The following is a 15444-nucleotide window of genomic DNA, read 5'->3' as shown; positions in this document are numbered from 1 at the left end:
TAAAATAAAATATTAATAATAATAATAATAATAATAATATTTAATCAATATTATTATAATGACAAGAGCAGTATTTCTGGATATTAAGCAGAAAAAGCTCAGGTAATCGCTTTGAAAAGCAGTGGATCGCAGGAGAAATTCCAACGATGCTACTAGCTCGACTCCCAGCGTAAGAGTGACTTGAGCCACAGCCACAGCCAATCACAGCCAGTCACAGCCAGCCACAGCCAATCCCAGCCACAGCCAATCACAGCCACAGCCAATCACAGCCAGTCCCGCCCCTGTCACTTTTGAGGCCTACTATGAATTGTCATGGAAACATATGCCTAAATAAATTTGATATCATTTTCTATGTTATGTGTTCATTTTAATGGTCATTACCGAATTCCGCCACTAGATGACAGCAAAATTGCAATAATTCTCACTCCTCCACAGCGGTAATCCCACACATCGCCACTGATGTCTCCCTTCCCAATCAGCTCCGTTTTCTTTCCCCTGGCGGCCATCTTGCTTATCTGAGAATGCAGTGAGCCGACAGGAGGAATTCTGGCCTCCGGGTAGATAACAGGTGAGGAGGACAGAGAGCCGGGGGTGGTGAGGAGAAGGCCGCGGTAAGGTGTAATGGAGGTCGGGAATGGCGGATGGTGTAGGCCGCGGTGTGCTGTGTAGGAGGGGCCGAGGTTGCAGGATATAGAAGGCCGGAGGGAGTAAGGAGAATGGCCAGGGTGGTGTAGGCCGCGATGTGCTGGATGGAGGAGGAGGGGGATGGAGTGTGTGGCCGGCTATAGAGGTGGTCATGAAAGGAAAAGTCGGGGGGCAGACATACCTGGATCCCCCCATCACTCCCCCATCCATGTCTGCCATCCCTGGCCTGCACAGGGCAGAGCTCATTGCTTTCCTTTCCTGTGTGGTGGGATTTGCGGCTGGGAGTGCGCTGATGATCTCTCCTGTAGGCCCCATTCACATCTGGCGATTTGGTATCGCTGGAGGGATGGCCGCAGTTCTATCACTGCACTAACTCGCACTGCAATCCTGGCAAAACGCACCACATGCGTTTGTATGCCATTCATTTTTAATGTCATCTCAAATGTGCAGCTTTGCAGCGCAAGAGAAACGCACGTCAATCCGCTTGTCGCCTAAAAAGGAGCAGAAGCTTCTATTGGGTGACGAGCTTTGTGCGAAGCGGTGAGCAGAGCAAAAATCGCACCTTTTTGCCAGGATTACAGTGTGATTTGGAATTGCAGTAATTCCAGCCGCGACCCAAATCGCCAGAAGTGGCTGTCCGCTGACACCTATGCTGCGCAGTTGTCATGACGTCTGCTGGCGTCAGAGGTGCGCAGCTGTCATTGCGTCTGCTGGCCTCAGAGGTGCGCAGCTGTCATTGCCTTTGCTGGCGCCAGAGGTGCGCAATATTCATGGTTTCTGCTGGCGCCGGAGGTGCGCACTTGTCATTGCGTCTGCTGGCGCCGGAGGTGCGCACTTGTCATTGCGTCTGCTGGCGCCGGAGGTGCGCAGCTGTCATTGCCTCTGCTGGCGCCGGAGGTGCGCAGCTGTCATTGCCTCTGCTGGCGCCAGAGGTGCGCAGCTGTCATTGCCTCTGCTGGCGCCAGAGGTGCGCAGCTGTCATTGCCTCTGCTGGCGCCAGAGGTGCGCAGCTGTCATTGCCTCTGCTGGCGCCAGAGGTGCGCAGCTGTCATTGCCTCTGCTGGCGCCAGAGGTGCGCAGCTGTCATTGCCTCTGCTGGCGCCAGAGGTGCGCACTTGTCATGGCGTCTGCTGGCGCCAGAGGTGCGCTGTTGTCATGGCGACTGCTGGCGCCAGAGGTGCGCAGCTGTCATGGCGTCTGCTGGCGCCAGAGGTGCGCAGCTGTCATTGCGTCTGCTGGCGCCAGAGGTGCGCAGCTGTCATTGCGTCGGCTGGCGCCAGAGGAGCGCAGCTGTCATTGCGTCGGCTGGCGCCAGAGGAGCGCACTTGTCATTGCGTCGGCTGGCGCCAGAGGTGCGCACTTGTCATTGCGTCGGCTGGCGCCAGAGGTGCGCAGTTTTCATTTCACCTGCTGACACCTATGCTGCACTGCTTTCGTCTGCTAGCGCCAGAGGTGCGCAACTTTCATTGTATCCGCTGGCGCCAGGGGTGCGCTTTGTGTCTGCTGGCGCTAGATGTGTACAGCTATCATTGCGTCTTCTGTCGCCACAGGTGGGCTGTTTTCATTGCGTCTGCCGACCTATGCTGCACAGCTTTTGTGTCCACTGGTGCCAGAGGTGCGCAGCTTTCATGGCATCTGCTGGCGCCAGAGGTGCGCATTGTTTGTGTCCATTGGCGCCAGAGGTGCGCAGCTTTCATTGCATCCGCTGGTGCCAGAGATGCGCAGTTCTTATTGCGTCCACTGGCTCCAGTGCTGGTGGCCGTTGTATACAGCTGCTCTAGTGTGCATTGTAATACGTTGCAAAAAATGCAGTTGAACTAAAATTTTGGTGCATTGAGGTGTTAAAACCCACTGCTATTGTGCGATCCTCTGGAAGGGTCGGGGCCACACTTGAGGCCTTACTTCATTTTTGCGTTGACCTCCACTGTTGGATTCCAGCTAATCCCAACAACCAAATGTAATATATTGCAGCGTTCCAGTCCTCAGATGGGCATTAGATTTCATGTTCACATTTGCTGGATGGATTAGATTTCATGTCCACCCCTTTCACCTGGTGATCCTTCAGTAACACTCTTCCTATCCAGCACTGCATGTACAAAGAGGGAGCGATCTTTAAAATGGTCTTAGGGCCCGTTCATACCACATGCAGTCTAATGCATTTTTATCTGCATCAAACACTTTTAGACAGTAATTGACATGGATTCCAGTGGCAGAGTTCTCACCAGTGCAAGCACGTTCCAGAACAGTCAAAAGTAGAACATGCTGCCTTTTTTCTGCATGGAACTGTGCTGGAACGCGGCAAAACACATAAAACACACCGGAATGCACATGTCACTAATTAGGCCCCTTAGGGGCCAGTTCCCACCACAGAAACAAAGTCTGAATGCTTTTTTTTGCATGCGTGTTCTTGATGCATTCCGATTCATTTTTATACATTTTCAATGTGTTTCAGTGCATTTCTACCCCTCTTTGTTTTTTTCTCGAAGTTTCCTGTGTGTGTTTTGTGTTTTTTTTCTCTGTAATGTGTTCCAGTGCAGTTCTTTGCTGAAATAATGCAGCATGTTGTACTTTTGTGGACTGTACTGGCACGTATTGCAATGGTGTAAACTGTACCGTCCATTGATGCAGCAAATAAACGTACTGGACGGCATGTGGTGTGAACCGGCCCTCACACTAGTGCGACTTCTGATGGATTTGGGTTGCACACAATTGCAGAATGAGGGAAATGACATTTTTCAGCGATGCCCTTTTATTTCAGCCCTGTAGACTAATATAGAAATTCACGGAAGTGGCATCAGCATTAGATATGAAGTAACTCCTATGTGACTTTGGTAAGAAGTTTTTTATTTTTTTTTCCCCTTACCTGTCCTCCCAGGTCATTCTTGCTGCCTAAAATCACTCCTCCTCCCAAGCACATTCCATTCACATCCTGAGCAGAAGCTGTAGCAGAAACACTCATTCCCATTTTTGATTTTGTGCGATTTTCACATGTAAACATGTCACGCATAGGGCAGCCCATTTACTTCCCAATGCTTATTTGTGGTGGTGGCTGCACTAGTTTTCTTTTATAGGCTTTGTTCCCTTTATTTTCATCTGGTGATCGATCCATTAAGTTTATTTTTCAACAGAACCAGCTGTCCTTCATATGTAGCAGTTAGAGGTTTGAGACTAACTATTAGCCACTGACAGGGATGGTTACAGTGATCAGCTTTTATTTATCCCAAAAGCTAAAAAACAATACAGTTTGCTGTAACTGCTTGTGAGACTGACGTGTAATCTGCGGTTTGACTTGGTTTGTTTAGTGTATTTAAATCTGCTAGTACATTTAACACTCCCCTCTCACCAGACTGACAACACTGCTGTCCAAAGTTGTCCCTGTGCTCATCCATCCAGAGTGGGTACGCTCTTAATACAGGAGGTGTGTTACTGGACTGATCAGGTGAAAACTAAGGGGGGAAAAAAGAAAAACTAATGCGGCCCCCACAGCTAATGATTGGAAAGCTGCAATATACTACGTTTGGTTTTGGGTTTAAAACCACTTTAACCTCTAGTCTACAGGGCACTTATACCCCCTTCCTGCCCAGGCCAATTTCCAGCTTTCAGCGCTGTCACATTTTTAATGAGAATTGCGCGGTCATGCAACACTGTACCCATATGACATTTTTATCATTTTTTGTGACATATAGAGCTTTATTTTGGTGGTATTTAACCACCTCTGGGGTTTTTTATCTTTTCTTAAATCAAAAACCACTGAAAATTTTGAAAAAAAAAACATTTTTTTCTTAGTTTTTGTTATAAAATTTTGTAAATAAGTGATTTTTCTCCATCACTGATCTGCCCTAATGAGGCTGTAGTGATGGGCACTGATAGGCTGCACCGGGGGCGGACTGACAACTCATGGGGCCCCCGGGCAATAGGGGATCATGGAGCCCCTGTGCCCTTACCACACTCAAAGCACACCCAAAAAAGCCTATAAAAGGTACCAGGGGCATTCTTGGGGCCCCCTACTGACCCTGGGCCCTCGGGCAGTGCCCGAGTGCTCGAATGGTCAGTCCGTCCCTGGGCTGCACTGATGGACACTGATAGATGGCACTGATGGGCACTAATTAGGAGGCACTGGTAGGTGGCATTGATGGGCATTGACAGACATCACTGATGCACACTGAAAAGCAGCACTCATATATGGCACTGATAGGCGGCTCTGGCGGGCACTGATAGGTGGCTCTGGCGGGCACTGATAGGCGGCACTGGAGGGCACTGATAGGCAGTTCTGATTGGCAGCACTGATAGGTGGCACTGACTGGAATTGATAGGTGGCACTGATCCTTGACACTGAAAGGCAGCTCAGATGGGCACTGATATGTGGCATTGTGCACTGGTAGGCACTGAAATGTGGCACTGATGGGCACTGGCAGGTGGCCTGGATGAGCGCTGACAGCTGGCACTGATGGACACTGACAGGTGGCACTGCTGGGGCTACACAGATCATCAGTGCTCTGATGATCAGTGTAGATGTCCCCTTCGAGGAATGCTGATTACCGGCTCTCCTCTCCTCACGAGCTGTCAGCGTGACAGCTCGTGAGGAGAGAAATGCAGATAATCTCAGTTTATGGAAACCGGCATTTCCCTGTTTACATGCGATCAGCTGATTACATGACCGAGCCGACATCTTTGGCTCTTTCTGTTGAGCGATGATCGCGGCGCATGAGTGGTTAGAATGGGAGGACGTCTGTCAGGATTCTAGGTATGACCAGAAGTGTGTGGCAGGCTTCAGGTATAGTAAACAATATAATTTATTGAGACTACAATACAAAACGCAGTGCAAAACTAAACATAACACAGTGCAAACAAACCAAACCTCCCACAGATAACAATACATACAATACAAAGAGTAGTCAGGCAGGCCGGGTCGGTGGCAAACGGGGTACCAGGAGCAGGCGGGAGAATGGTCAGGGTCACAAGCTGGGTTCAGAAACTCACAGGCAGCACGGTACAGAGGAGCAGGCAATAGGATGGTCAGGCAAGCCAGGGGTTAACAGGAGACGGTCAGCAGAATCAGGAACTATGCAGAGGTCGGCAACAGAAGACAGGCAGGAGACAGGGCACATGGGAAACATACACCAAGGCCCTGAACACAGGCCTGGCCATTCCTTAAATACACCTGTGTAATCCGTTTCAGGTGATGGCTCATTGCAGGAGTGAGCCTCTGGTTGCTGAGAGCACCCGCTGGCCAGCCCTGGTACTGCAGCCCACAAGGTAGGTGCGTCCCACCACCATTGGTGAGTCCATTCCTGACAACGTCATACAACGTCCTCCCAGAACGAGTGAACCGCCTTGAGCCCGTCATTGTACTATATGGCGAGCGGGAGGCGGTTAAAGTTCTATTTTGCCAATTGTATTCCTTCTTGAGTGGCAATGCTTACCTACTGCCATTCAACAGAGCAGCTTTGTTGTCATGCCTAGTGATTCTGTGTGCTTGTAGTCACTTCCTGTTGTCTTACATGTCCTTTCATGCTGTACTGTGAAGAAACCCATTATGGTGATAGAGCAGTAGGGATGCATCGAAATTTCGGAAAACACCCCTTTCGGCCAGCAGCCGAAATGAAAAAAAAAGTACCGATACAGGTGCCGAAAAAACCTCGCCTGCCATCGCTGCCGCCCACTCGCCGCCGCCTCCACTCGGTAGTTCAGCCTTACCTGAGAAACCATCGATCTGGGCATAGAGATGTGTGAAGGAAAGATGGCCCCCACACACCTCTATGCCCATGGAGGACCGGAGTGATGTCATTTCCCGTTCTGGACAATTTTTTTTTTTTTTTTTTTTAAACACTAGATGAATGCTTTTTTTTTATCTAATGCTTTGCACTGCAGAGGAGATATATGAGGTCTTATTGACCCCATATCTCTTCATAAAGAGGACCTGTCTCTAATTTCTATCAGAAGGGATGCATGTATTTCTTGTGATAAGAGTAAAAGTAATTCAATTTTTTTTTTAAAGGAACAGTGCAAATAAAGAAAAAAAAACCATTAAATTAAAAAAAAGTTTAAAGTGCCCGTCTCCCCCCCCCCCCCCCCCCGTGCTCGCACGTAGTGGTAAACACATACGTAGGCCATGCCCACATATGTAAATGGTGTTCAAACCACACATGTGAGGTATCGCCATGAACGTCGGAGCAAGAGCAATAATTCTCACACTAGAACTCCTCTGTAACTTTACACTGGTAACCTGTAGAAATTTTTAAAGCATCAGCCATGGAGATTTTTAAGTACCGCACTTTCACGCCATTCCACGAACGTGCACAGTTTTAAAGAGTGACATCTTGCGCCAGATTGCCCACTAGTACACCAGTAATCCTATTTAACCCCTTAATCTCCCCCCCAGTTAACCCCTTCACTGCCCTGTCACCAGTGTCACTGATCAGTGTATCAGTGTCGCTGGTGATTTCCGATAGTGTTAGCGCCCCTCCCAGATAGCGCCAGATTGCCCGCCAGTACACCAGTAATCCCGTTTAACCCCTTGATCGCCCACCCCCCAGTTAACCCCTTCACTGCCCTGTCACCAGTGTCGCTGATCAGTGAACCAATTTTTACTGATCACTGTATCAGTGTCGCTGGCGACTTCAGATAGTGTTAGCGCCCCTCCCAGATAGCGCCAGATTGCCCGCTAGTACACCAGTAATTCAATTTAACCCCTTAATCCCCCCCCCCGTTAACCCCTTCACTGCCCTGTCACCAGTGTCACTGATCAGTGAAGCGATTTTTACTGATCACTGTATCAGTGTCTCTGGCGACTTCCGATAGTGTTAGCGCCCCTCCCAGATAGCGCCAGATTGCCCGCTAATACACCAATAATCCCGTCTAACCCCTTGATCGCCCCCCCCCCCCCCGAGTTGACCCCCCTTCACTGCCCTGTCACCAGTGTCATTGATTAGTGAACAGATTTTTACTGATCACTGTATCAGTGTCCCTGGCGACTTCCGATAGTGTTAGCGCCCCTCCCAGATAGCGACAGATTGCCCGCTAATACACCAATAATCCCGTCTAACCCCTTGATCGCCCCCCCCCCCGAGTTGACCCCCCTTCACTGCCCTGTCACCAGTGTCATTGATTAGTGAACAGATTTTTACTGATCACTGTATCAGTGTCCCTGGCGACTTCCGATAGTGTTAGCGCCCCTCCCAGATAGCGCCAGTTTGCCCGCTAGTGCACCAGAAATCCCATTTAACCCCTTGATCGCCCCCCTCCCCCCCCCCACAGTTAACCCCTTCACTGCCCTGTCACCAGTGTCATTGATTACAGTGAACAGATTTTTACTGATCACTGTATTAATGTCACTGGTGACTTCCGATACTGTTAGTGCCCCTCCTAGATAGCGCCAGTTTGCCCGCTAGTGCACGGGATTTTTTTTACCAAAAACGTAGCAGAATACATTTTGGCTTAAATGTATGACTAACTTTGAGTTTACGATATATTTTTTATAGCTGAAAGTAGAAAATAGTTTTTTTTTCAAAATTTTCGTGTTTTTTTTTATTATAGCGCTAAAAATAAAAAGCGCACAGGTGATCAAATACCACCAAAAGAAAGCTCTATTTGTGTGAAAAAAAGGACGTAAATTTCGTTTGGGTACAGCATTGCATGACCGCGCAATTATCATTTGAATTAGTGCAGCGCTGTATAGCAAAAAAAGGCATAAATTACAGTATCTATACCATAGTTTGTAGACGCTATAACTTTCACACAAAGCAATCAATATACACTTATTGGGATTTTTTTTACCAAAAACATGTAGCAGAATACATTTTGGCTTAAATTTATGACTAACTTTGAGTTTACGATATATTTTTTATAGCTGAAAGTAGAAAATATTGTTTTTTTTCAAAAGTTTCGTGGTTTTTTTGTTTATAGCGTAAAAAATAAAAAGCACACAGGTGATAAAATACCACAAAATGAAAGCTCTATTTGTGTGAAAAAAAGGACGTAAATTTCGTTTGGGTACAGCATTGCATGACCGCGCAATTATCATTTGAATTAGTGCAGCGCCAAACAGCAAAAAAAGGCCTGGCCATTAAGGGGGGTAAATCCTCTGGGGCTCAAGTGGTTAATTAAAGTGTATTTTTTTCCAAACAATATATATTAATTTTTAAAAACTGCGCATTTCGGTTTTCGTCCAAGTACATTATGAATTTTCGGTTTCGGCACCAGAATTTTCATTTCGCTGCACCACTATAGTGCAGTATATTAATACATATATAATATTACATTTTAATATTTTTAACATTGCTCTGCTTATCTCCTCCTTACCTCCCTGCCTGTTTCCATCATCGAGGACTAGCAGGGAGGGGAGAGACCTTGCAGTGTAATGAGCATCGATTGGGTGCTTTTCAGGAAAGGTAAGTTTCAAGCTCTCTAAACGCTCACCAGAAGCGCGTCTGTTGGGCGAGTAAATGAGGCGCTGACTCCAATAAGAAAAAAAAAACTTTATTCCCCCAGGTTACCCTCATACTCAGAAACACTTGGGTACTCAGTACAAGTGCATGCTGAGCAGCCAAATCAACATCTGGTGTCCGCTCCGTTAAAGAATAAGTTCGCCTTTTTTTAAAAAAAAATAATAGTAATAAATGCTCATTTTTTGCTGTTAAAAAAATATGCATTTACTATTTATTTTTTTAAATTTAGGATTCTAGAAAGCATTGCACCAGCGATCAGCAGATCATGGGTGTAATGCAGGACTCCTGCAGACTGTCAGTGTAATCTGTCTTCCTATACATTGTACATGGTAGGGGCAGGCAGTTTCACACTGACAGGTAGAATTTACTTAGAGTACCTAACAGCTTCATGGTGGTTCATTGAGAACTACAAGCCTTCCTCTGCAAAGGATGGCACTGCTTGTGGTTGATTCATTCACAGAACGCAATGCTGTTACACAAAGGACTCGGATCACTAATCCGCTGCAGGAGCGGGAACATGTTACATATTCCACCCTCAAATGAGGAACTTGTCTTTTAACCCTTTCACTGCCAGAGCCGTCTTTACATTTTTTTAGCACACGTTTGAACAAAACCACTTCAGACCTAAAGATTACATAAAACCCCTAAAACATATGTTTGCTGAAAGCAGACACCCTAGAAAAATTAAATAGTGGTACTTCCTTTTTTTTTTTTATGCCACACAGTATTGGCATAAAGGTCTAGAAAATGGAAAATTTTAGTAAAAAACACAGTAAAGTTAATTTTAGGCACAAAAATGCAATAATTACCACATTTTTGGTAAAATATAAAAGGTGAGGTTGCACCCAGTAAATACCCAACATGTCAAACCTTAAATTTGCGTACACTTGTGAAATGGCATAAAACCCTATAACCTATATTTTCTGTAGGCAACACTTTAAAAGCCCCCTATAGGTCATCAGTTTAGCGTCTTGTGGATTCTGATGTGCACAGAAATATTCAACCTGTGTATCACAATTGTATTTTCTTGTGTAGCCGGCCCGATGTGTGCGTTTGTAAGTGTGTATATTTGGCGGTGGGGGGGTCCTCAAATTTTTTTAGCTGGAAGGATTTTATTTGGGTGTATTTTTTTTTAAATGTACAATAAAAAATATTTGTTACCTAACAACTATAATCCTAAAAAATTTTGTGGAATCGGGGCGCCTACACATGAAAATACAATACTGCGTTACTTAAAAATCTCCATGGGTGATGCTTCAAAAATCTCTACAGGTTAGCAGTGTAAAGTTACAGAGGAGCTCTAGTGAGAGAATTATTGCTCTTGCTCTGACGTTCATGGCGATATCTCACATGTGTGGTTTGAACACCATTTACATATGTGGGCATGACCTATGTATGCGTTTACCACTATGTCCGAGCACGGGGGGACAGGGGCATTTTAAACTTTTTTTAAAAAAATGTTATGTTTTTTTTTTTTTTCTGTCACTGCTCCTTTAAAAAATTTTTAATCACTTTTATTCTTATCACAAGAAATGCTTATTATAGAAATAATTAGTGACAGGTCCTCTTTATGGAGAGATATGGGATCAAAAGGACCCCATATCTCTCCTCTGCAATGTAAAGCATTAGATAAAAAAAAAGCATTGATCTGCTTTAAACAAAAAAACAACGTCCGGAACAGGAAGTGACCGCTTCGGTCTTCCAAGCGCATAGAGATGTGTGGCGGCTATCTTTCCTTCACTCATCTCTATGCCCAGCGCCGGGATCGATGGTTTCCCAGGTAAGGCTGAAGTACCGAGTGGTGGGCGGTGGCGGGGTTTTCAGTACCTGTATCGGTGCTTTTTTTTTTAAATTTCAGCTGATGGCCGAAAGGGGTGTTTTCTGAAATTTCCCTACTGCTCTATCACCATAATGGGTTTCTTCACAGTACAGCATGAAAGGACATTTAAGACAACAGGGAGTGACTACAAGCACACAGGATCACTAGGCATGACAACAAAGCTGCTCTGTTGAATGGCAGTAGGTAAGCATTGCCACTCAAGAAGGAATACAATTGGCAAAATAGAACTTTAAAGTGGTTTTAAACCCAAAACAAAACATAGTATATTGCAGCTTTCCAATCATTAAATGTGGGGGCCGCATTAGTTTTTTTTTTTCCCCTTCCTTAGCTTTCACCTGGTGATCAATCCAGTAACACACCTCCTGTATTAAGAGTGTCCCCACTCTGGATGGATGAGCACAGGGGGCAACTTTGGACAGCAGTGTTGTCAGTCTGGTGAGAGGGGAGTGTTAAATGTACTAGCAGATTTAAATACACCAAACAAACCAAGTCAAACCGCAGATTACACGTCAGTCTCATAATCAGTTACAGCAAACTGTATTTTTTTTAGCTTTTGGGATGAGTAAAAGCTGATCACTGTAATCATCCCTGTCAGTGGCAAATAGTCTCAAACCTCTAACTGCTACATATGAAGGACAGCTGGTTCTGTTGAAAAATAGACTTAATGGCTCGATCACCAGATGAAAATAACGGGAACAAAGAAGACTAGTGCAGCCACCACCACAAATAAGCATTGGTAAGTAAATGGGCTGCCCTATGCGTGACATATGTTTACATGTGAAATTCACACAAAATCAAAAAAAGGAATAACTTAATATCTAATGCTGATGCGACTTCGGTGAATTTATAAAGTGAAGGAAATAAGTATTTGATCCCCTGCTGATTTTGAATGTTTGCCCACTCACAAAGAAATGATCAGTCTAAAAATTGAATGGTAGGTGTATTGTAACACTGAGAGACAGAATAGCAAAAACAAATTCAAAAGAAATGCATGTCTAACAAATTATGCACTGATTTGCATGTTCATGAGGAAAATAAGTATTTGATCCCCTATCATTCAGCAGGATTTCTGGCTACCAGGTGTCTTTCATACAGGTAATGTTGGCAAACATTCAAAATCAGCAGGGGATCAAATACTTATTTCCTTCACTGTATATTAGTCTACAGGGCTGAAATAAAAGGGCACCTCTGAAAAATGTTATTTCCCTCATTTGCAATTGTGTGCAACCCAAATCCATCAGAAGTCGCACTAGTGTGAGGGCCGGTTCCCACCACATACCGTCCAGTACGTTTATTTGCTGCATCAATGGATGGTACAGTTTACACCATTGCAATACGTGCCAGTACAGTCAACAAGAGTAGAACATGCTGCATTTTTTATGCAAAGAACTGCACTGGAACACATTACAGGGACAAAAACCAAAACAAAACACACACAGGAAACTTCGAGAAAAAAACAAGAGTGGTAGAAATGCACTGAAACACATTGAAAATGAATCGGAATGCATCAAGAACACGCATGAAAAAAAAGCATTCAGACTTTTTCTGTGGTGGGAACTGGCCCCTAAGGGGCCTAATTAGTGACATGTGCATTCCGGTGTGTTTTATGTGTTTTGCCGCGTTCCAGCACAGTTCCATGCAGAAAAAAGGCAGCATGTTCTACTTTTGACTGTTCTGGAACGTGCTTGCACTGGTGAGAACTATGCCACTGGAATCCATGTCAATTACTGTCTAAAAGTGTTTGATGCAGAAAAAAATGCATTAGACTGCATGTGGTATGAACGGGCCCTAAAACCATTTTAAAGATTGCTCCCTCTTTGTACATGCAGTGCTGGATAGGAAGAGTGTTACTGAAGGATCACCAGGTGAAAGGGGTGGACATGAAATCTAATCCATCCAGCAAATGTGAACATGAAATCTAATGCCCATCTGAGGACTGGAACGCTGCAATATATTACATTTGGTTGTTGGGATTAGCTGGAATCCAACAGTGGAGGTCAACGCAAAAATGAAGTAAGGCCTCAAGTGTGGCCCCGACAGTAGCATCGTTGGAATTTCTCCTGCGATCCACCACTTTTCACAGCGAGTTCCTGAGATTTTTCTTATTATTATCCAGAAATACTGCTCTTATCATTATAATAATATTGTTTATATATTAATATCATTATTAATATTTTATCTTTATAGGTATTTCCAGGTAATTTTTCATCCATCGCCATTAGGATGCCGAGACCTGCACGTCGCAGATTCTGGGGAAGGTTCTCATGTCCTGAAAGTTGAGAGTCTTCAGTAGCCCATCGGTCAAGGTCCAGTCAGCTACTTCAGCAGAGACAGGAGGACGCTGCCATCAACAGGACTGCTCATCATCATCCAGCACCACCACCACCAGCCATGGAGCAGCATGGCGAGGAGTAGGCAATGTGTTCTATTTGTTTTGTAGGATATGAAGATGCAGTACACTTTTGACCTGCACTCACCAATTTAACACCAGCTGCATTCAACAATGGCTTCAGGAAAGTGCAACCTGTCCCATTTGCTGAGCTGCTACTCCTCAACAGCGCCAGAGATCATAGCTGAGGACATAAAAAACCTGAGCCTTGAAGACAGGCAATGTGTCCCATTTGTTTTGCAGGGTACGAAGACAGTCAGCACACTACAATCTTGACCTGCGCTCACAAATTTCACACCACCTGCATTCTACAATGGCTTTAGCAAAGTGCGACCTGTCCCATGTGCCGAGCTGCTATTCCTCACCAGCGCCGGATACTCACATTGGAGGGCATAAACAAAACTGAGCCTTGAAGACATGATCAACAGTGGGTTTGCCATTGACAATGAAAATGGTGTTCTGTATTTGGTGTTAATCCGTATCAAACAGATCTTTTCTTTTTATACAGGATGCTTGCAGTGGTCTGTAGTAGTTACAGTAGTCGATTTGAAAAAAAAACCCAAAAGTATAAATGTATATATGTATGGCCTAACAGCTCCTTTCTTTTTATACAAGATGCTTGTAGCAGTTATAGTGGTTTATGCACTGAATTTTTTTTTATAAAAATGTATAAATGTACACATGTATAACATATCTATCCTGAAAAATAGCCCCTTTGAAAACGTGTGTGTGACACGAAACGCGTCAGGGAGGTGCCCCCCCACTGTCTGGACATATCTTTTAGCTGCTCCTTGTTCCTGTGACCTTTATTTTTATCATTCTGAATTACTACTTAATAAATGCAATACTACACTATCAAAGCTTCTGGCCTGTGGCTCTCTTTTTTGGAGGGAGCCCAGGCTTTTTGAAGGTGCCTGGTTCCTCTTGGTCTCCTGTGTGTTGCTGGCTGGCTTGCTGGATTCATCTCTATATTGGCTGATGTACATTTCTGGAATCATCGTCCTGCTGTCCTGGGAACATGACATCTAGTGGCGAGAGATCAGATGACATCATCCCTTCCAGTGGCTTCCTTTCAGAGTACCAGGAGTAGGTCTTAATTACTCCATGCTCCATGTGCTGAGATATCTGGTTAGTGCAAACTTCTTTCAGCTTGTTCAACACAAGAGTCACGAACTTTTTTCCGGTTCTCCAACCCTGGATGCACCACAGAAGTCACTAGTCATATATGCTTTATATTTAATGGTATACTTAATTTAGAGCAATTGTATGCTATTAGGTCTCTGTGGACCATGAGACCTGTTTTATGAGCGCTGCATATTTTATGACAACATATCTATCCTATTTATACAGGATGCTCGTTGTAGTAGCTGATATTTTTTAAAAAGAAACAAAAAGCACCCCCTACAGGGTCATTCTTTCTAGGTCATGTTTCTGCTCTTCTGGGAGGTTGGTGAACATGCTTGCTATTACACACAGCTCCAGCGGTTGCCTATTCCACCATTCAAGGGTTTTGAAAAAAAAATACTTGTCCAGGGACAAAATCAGTTTCCCAATCTACTTGTCCCTCATGACAAACTAATTGTCCAGAATAAAAAACAAACTTTTTAATTAAAACCGTATTTAAATTGGAGGTGATTTTAGGAATGTCTGGGGATTTTAAAATCAAAAGGAGCTTTATGGCGACTTAAACATGCAATAATTTTACCACTGCACTGTTTTTCTCCTCCTCCCTTGCAGTGTAATGAGCACTGATTGGGTGCTCGTCAGAAAAGGGGAGTGTCGGGCTTATCCTTTATCCCTTTCACTGCCAGAGCCATTTTTGCACAAGTTTAAAAATCATTTTAGGCCTGAAGATTACATAAAACCCCCAAACATGATATATTTTCTGAAAGCAGACATCCTAGAAAATAAAATAGTGGTAGTTCCAATTTGTGTTATATTTTTTTACTGAAATGCGGTAATATCATGTAAGTAAGTTAATTTTAGGGCACAAAAAAGCAGTAAATTGCCCTATTTTTTGCAAAATATAAAAGATGAGAATGCATTGAGTAAATAGATATCCAACTTGTCAAACCTTAAATTTGTGCGTGTTCATGAAATTGCGATGATCATCAGTACCCTAT

General features: G+C 44.5%; 1 long non-coding RNA gene across 1 annotated transcript; it reads left to right on the top strand.

Annotated features, from left to right (window-relative positions):
* The first annotated feature begins 498 nt into the window (after nt 1–498).
* Nucleotides 499–14181, top strand: LOC149474296 (uncharacterized). Its single transcript, XR_016308851.1, has 2 exons — nt 499–568; nt 13120–14181. It is a non-coding gene; the product is annotated as an uncharacterized LOC149474296 (long non-coding RNA).
* The last annotated feature ends 1263 nt before the right edge of the window (nt 14182–15444 follow it).

Source organism: Staurois parvus, unplaced genomic scaffold, assembly GCF_062004578.1.
Source record: "Staurois parvus isolate SC_StPar_1 unplaced genomic scaffold, SC_StPar_1.0 ptg000006l, whole genome shotgun sequence".
Taxonomy (NCBI): Eukaryota; Metazoa; Chordata; class Amphibia; order Anura; family Ranidae; genus Staurois; species Staurois parvus.
The sequence above is the reverse complement of the archived record's forward strand: the minus strand, read 5'-3'. Positions and strand labels throughout refer to the sequence as shown.